The sequence below is a fragment of the Chrysemys picta genome, chromosome 24 (genome assembly GCF_011386835.1).
Source record: "Chrysemys picta bellii isolate R12L10 chromosome 24, ASM1138683v2, whole genome shotgun sequence".
In the NCBI taxonomy this organism is placed as follows: Eukaryota; Metazoa; Chordata; order Testudines; family Emydidae; genus Chrysemys; species Chrysemys picta.
Genome location: NC_088814.1, coordinates 10,406,581 through 10,412,714, shown reverse-complemented (window position 1 = coordinate 10,412,714; position 6,134 = coordinate 10,406,581). Strand labels below are relative to the sequence as shown.

The 6,134-nt window shown below is 50.6% G+C and overlaps 1 long non-coding RNA gene across 1 annotated transcript; it reads left to right on the top strand.

Annotated features, from left to right (window-relative positions):
* Positions 1–1,418: 1,418 nt before the first annotated feature.
* LOC135977334 (uncharacterized) lies at positions 1,419–3,414 on the top strand. The gene is made up of 2 exons (XR_010594778.1): positions 1,419–1,859; positions 2,525–3,414. It is a non-coding gene; the product is annotated as an uncharacterized LOC135977334 (long non-coding RNA).
* Positions 3,415–6,134: the final 2,720 nt, after the last annotated feature.

The following is a 6,134-nucleotide window of genomic DNA, read 5'->3' as shown; positions in this document are numbered from 1 at the left end:
AAGGCCCCAGGATGTGGTGTTAGTATCAGCCGTCAGGGCCTCTGTTGTACATCCAGTTGAAAGAGGCCACCTTCAGCAGCTGTGTCCCTATGATTCTTTGGCCGCCTCAACTCCTACTGGCACACAGGGGACCACGGCACTTCCTCAGTCACCAGCATCGGTACCTGAAAGCCTGGTGCCCCCCCCCCCCCCCCCCCCCCGTGAAGGAAAGCAAAAACACACAGGTTGCACAGAGCATAAACGTAAAGACGCAAGGTCAGGCTTTACATTTCTATAGGAGCCAAATTCTCTTTTCTAATAGAGGTCACCTAGTGCCTTTGAATGGTTTCCAAGCATGCCCTCTGTCCAATGGATCCAGTGCTTCCTGGGCAGCACCCTGCTTAGAAGCTGGCCCTCAGTTTCTGGAGGCAGTATGTTCCACAGGTTAATTATGCCTTGGGAAAAGGTCTATGCCCTTTCCAGCCCCTGGGCCAGGCTGTACTCCCAGTACTTTTTATGCTTTGACCTGAGCATTTTAACCAATATTCAAGGCCTTGCAGGTTTTTTGTTTCAATTAGGATGAAAAATCAATATGAGTCAGATCTAGTCTTGGCCTGATCTTGTTTATTCATAAAGTCCTGTTTCCCAGAACGCAGTAGAAACAAACAACAGCAGGGAGCATCCTTGCTCAGAAATCCCCACCCCTGCCCCTCCAATGAGTTCTGTGCCCAAGAAGCCCCGTCTCTCTGCTTCATCTCAGGACCAAGCTCACAATCCCTTCTGGCTTTCTGCCTTCCACACACACAGCCTGCACCTGATAGCCTAGCCCTTATATTTGCAACCAGGGAAAACCCCGTCAATCTATCTGGTTTAGCTCTGCTCTACCTTTCGGCCTGTTGCCTTGGGCGGTCGCCCGCATTGCAACTGTTTTTAACCACATAAATGGGTTTTAATTGCTCCTTCTGTTGAGCCTGAAAGAGAGCACTTGGCTCTCATTGGTTTTAATGGGGTCTGTTAATGGCTTTGCCTCCAAGCACCTTACAGCGTAACACTGTTATAAATACTAGTACAAAGACGTTTTCACACAGGGCCACTCTTGTGCTTCTCGAACTTTCCACGATTTCTATTGATTTTATTTCCAAAATGTGTCTTTTTTTTTTTTTTGGTAGCCTTTGACCAAATTTGAAAATCCAGCTGAGTTCTTGTTTGCTCTTGAAAGTACTTTCCCTAATTATTGGGAATAATCCCTCAGTAAAGTAATAACGGCTGAAATGAAAGGCCAGCTGAGATCTACATTGTACCCCATGTGTTTCCAGTCATTTGCATATCTGTGCTCTATGACTTAGTAGAAAGGGGTGGGGGAGGGTATAGAATTGTCCACTACCCTGGGGAACTTTTTGTTGGTTTCTGCTTCTTTATGCTTAGCCAGTCAGCGCCTCATTTCTTCTAGGCTTCCAGTCGATTACTTTTTGGAGAAATGGAGATTCATTTTTCATCCAACGCAAGTAAAATTAATAAAACGCGTTTCCACTTTCCCACAGTTCAGCTCCCACTTAAGGGCAATGTATAAGCCCAATTATTACAACCCGTGGCACGGATGAGCCTGAGTCCCAAACTCCTTATAGGGACAGCTCACCACAATGCCCTTAGCCCATAACTGGGTGCGTTCTGCACTCCCTTCCCTGTTTAGGGGCATGACACCCTGAAAGTGGGATTTGATTTCTTTGTGTTGCACGTGGATTCCACCCTGATGAGACGCGCCGATCATCTCCCTCCACGGTGGCCTTGTACAAGTCACTGAGCATCTCAGTATCCCCTGAACACCCAAGTGCTCCATTTACCCAACCCTGACCTGGAGGAATTAACTCTGAGGCTGACAGGTGAGTTTGGTCTCCATGATCCCTTAAGTCTTTGGCCTCAAAATGGACATGTGCTGAGAGAGATGGTGATTTTCAAGAGATGGATGGATACCTGTCCACTGGGATCTGAACTGAGATCCTCCAAACTCATGTCCGATCAGTCACTGGGTATCCATCAAATATGGTCAACTTTTAGAACATTCCTGGGCTTGCTTTGGTCCAGGGTTCTAGCAGAGAAAGGCTCTGATCCCATTACCACCACCTGGAGCTATCTGGTTGCCCTGAGCGGTTGCAAACTTTTTTAGTTCGCCTTTGAACTCCAGCCCACGCATAAAGCCCGAGGAGAGTAACAATATATGCTACCAGGACCTGTCATCGCCTGGTCCCCACGCTCCTCCCCAGCACCAGCTGTCTCGGGGTGAGGTTTTCAGGTCAGACGTTACTAATCCCCACCACATGAAAAGCCGGGTGAGTGGCAAGGACATGAAGAGCAGCTGGCTCGAGCGGAACCCGGGCAAAACATTGTTGGGAAAGGGGAAAGAACGGTCGGGGAGGTTAGCTTCCTCTTCCATTGTGCATGAGTGTGGTGGGAAACCTCCGGCCTCTGCTTGACTCCCCACGTAGAGCTTGGGTGATCGAGTAGCATCAGTCTCTAAAAGGGCTTTCTTTCTCCTCCCGCTCGCCAGGAGACTTTGTTCCTTCCTGCCAGACGAATAGCTGGCCACTGCGATCCTTGCATGTGGCACCTCCAGGCTGCACCATTATAACTCCCTGAATAGGAAGTTGTATGTGAAGACAATGCACAGGCTGGTACAGGATGCGGATGCCCGGCCTTCTCCAGGACTTAGCTGCTATGAGCTCGTCAGGTCCATACTCCAGTCCCTCCACTGGCTCCCAGTCACTTCTGATGCCCGTTTAAGGGCTGGGTCCTAATTTTCAAAGCAAAGAATGCACCAAGCCCCTGCTCCATTGAAGACCACATTTTGATCCATGAACCACTGCAAGAGCGGGCATCCCTGGGATGATGCGCATCCGAGGCCAGGGTGACACAGGTGAGAGCTGGTGGAAAAAAACATTCTCACCCAAGCAGATCCACCCACAGAACCACTCCCAGGTGACTCCAGAGGTCTGGAAGTCTGGACTGAAGAACCTTCCTCTTGGGAAAATTTTCCCACCATAGGAACAATACAAACTTGACAGTCCTATCTATAAACCCTAACCCAGACACCCCTCCTGCCCCTAGATCCCCTCCCAATCCAAAGAGGAAATTAAGAACCTAAGAATGGCCATACTGGGTCACACCAAAGGTCCATCAAGCCCAGTATCCTGTCCTCTGACAGTGGCCAATGGCAGATGCCTCAAAGGGAATGAACAGAACAGGGAATCATCAAGTGATCCATCCCGTCGCCCATTCCCAGCTTCTGGCAAACAGAGGCTAGGGACACCATTCCTGCCCATCCTGGCTAATAGGTCCATCAATGGCTATCTTCCATGAATCTATCTAGCTCCCTTTTGAGCCCTGTTATAGTATTGGCCTTCACAACACCCTCTGGCAAGGAGTTCCAGAGGTTGACAGTGTGTCGCGTGAAAGAATACTTTCTTGTGTTTGTTTTAAACCTGCTACCCTATTGATTTATATTAATTCATATTAAATTAATAAAATCTACAGCCAAAAACCCTCCTGCAAACAGAGTTTTGAGCTGAAAAAGGGAGCCAGGCCAGAGACTCATGAAATCTACAAGGGATTTCACTGTTGCTATTGATTTTATGTAGAAGACCGTCAGATACTAGATAGATAGGCAGGCCGGCCAAGAGCACTTTGCTAGCCTGGCTGCTCAGAGTGGAGTATTTAATTCATACCAAGAGCAAAGGGGCAGTTAAGGAAAGAGCCAGCCAGCAGCGAGCGGCGGGCAGAGCCAGCCAGCAGCGAGCGGCGGGCAGAGCCAGCCAGCAGCGATCAGCTGTGAATGTAGTTTACATGGCACAAGCTGCCTGTGTATATGAACTGGCACCTCTGTGACATGCCTAGGTTTCGAATGCACCTGCTCACCCCCTCCAGCCCCTTCTCTCTGACTTTGCTCCGGGAAGCCTGGGTCCATCGTACATCGGCCAGTTTATCAAATGTGTTTATAAGCCACCCCCCTGCTGGGGATAATGGAGGCTCCCCGGGGGCACAGGTGCAGCCTATATACCCTGTCCATGGCAACAGTGCTGTGTAAATAGGAGCTGGCACGGAGATTTAAATGCCACATTCTTTCCATCCTCTGGGCCGACGAGTTAATGGACAGGGCACGGAGGAGCCTGGCAGCATGGTTCTAACCTCAGTGAGGCGGGCGACACTTCAGGAGCGTGTCAAGCAGACATGCATCCCGCAGAGTCCAACTCGGACGCATCCCAGGGGGAACACAGACCCAGCCGGGGCTGTTTCTCTCCGGCAGGGAGCTCCCTCATGAGTGATCAAACTCACTTTTCTCCCCATGGGTGCACGTGGCCTGGGGTAAGTGCCTGGGGACTGAGAGCCAGGGTCCTTGGGCTCTGCTCCCCGCTCTGGCAGGCAGTGGGGTCTAGTGAGCAAAGGACTGGGAGCAAACACTCCTGATTTTTCTGCCCTGAGTGGGGACAGTCTCACCCTCCCTACTGGCACCCCCACTCCAGCACCTGTTAGACACATGCATGGGGGTAGGGGGCATTGCTCCCCCAAACTGCAAGCCTCGGGGAGGTGCAGAATTTGCACACACAGCCCCACACAGCCCCACACAACCCCGTTAGCCTGACTGGAGCTGCCCCCCCGCACCTCCCAAATACAGAAGTCAGACTACACCTATGGCCACCTGGTGATAATGAACTAGACAGGACAGATTGGGGGGGGGAGATAGCTCAGTGGTTTGAGCATTGGCCTCCTAAACCCAGGGTTGTGAGTTCAATCCTTGAGGGGGCCATTTGGGGATCTGGGGCAAAAATCTATCTGGGGATTGGCTCTGTAGGGGGTTGGACTAGATGACCTCCTGAGGTCCCTTCCAACCCTGATAATCTATGATCTGCCATCAGCACAGAGGTGGGAACTATGCCACAAGTCACATTACGTGGGGCAGACAGTGACATTCCTTTGTGGGGGGTTAGCCAATGTGTGGAAATAGCACATGGAGTTGTATGACAGCTCTGTTCTGCAGCTGAGAGTTTGTATATAAAGCCTGAGCAGGGACCAGAGCCCTTCTCCATCCTTTACAAAGCCAGCTCTCTGTCCCCTGAGCAAGAGAGAACCACCTTGGCCCATCCTTTGTTTCCTGGGGCAGCCCAGCCATGACAGGTCTTGTGGTCCAGGCACTGGGCTGAGGTGCAGGAGATCTGGGGTTAATTTCCCAGGTCTCCCTATACGACCTTGAGCGAGTCCTTTCTTCGGGCATGAACTTGCCAGAGATTCGGGTGCTGGTGCTCGGAGACCATTGCCCAGCGTGCTGACCGATATGGGTTCATTGTTTCTGTCCATGTCTACGGGGGTGGGTTGTGACTCACTAACTGTGGTTCGGGTGCATTGAAATGACCTGCATACACTGATACAAACCCTTCCCACGCAGCAGTTCCACACTGAGCATATATAGTATAATAGGCTTGGCCAGCGTAGTGCATTCACTCTGGATTGAGCTAGTGTGAACGAATGTTCATGTGCACACATCATTCATTTGCCTTGGTTTGGCTGTCCTCCAACAGCTATCCCACACCGCTTTGGGTGTCGCTGTGACCAACCTGTCTGTTCACCAGGGGCCCTCCACTGCTCCAGGTTGAGGGGATGTCACATTCCTCTTTAGCAATGTAGATTGTCAGCTCTCTGGGGCAGGGACCATCTCTTTGTTCTCCCTACAGGGCCTAGCACAATGGGATCCTGATCCATGACTGAGACACCTTGACACTGCTGCCACATAGATAATAAATTCATCTGTACCTCAGTTTTCCCATCTGTACAACGGGAATAGCACTTAATGATCTCGCAGGGTAGGTGTGAGGATAAATTAGTTATGTTCATGAGGCGCTCAGCTCCTACAGTCATTCATACAAAGGTAGGCCGGTAAACTTTAGTTAGTCACCTCCCCTCTCTGCGTTTCAACCCTCCCCTACGTACAATGGGGCAAACACTATTTCTCTATCTCCAATGGCCCTGATGAGGCCCAGTTAATTAATGCTTCTAAACCAATTTGCAAGAGAGAGCAAAGCATTTGGATTACGAAGAAATAAACTTGCAGTGTATGGCGCCTGCCTGCGCTGCATCATGACAAACCCTGCAATGCCAAGGTACGTAAA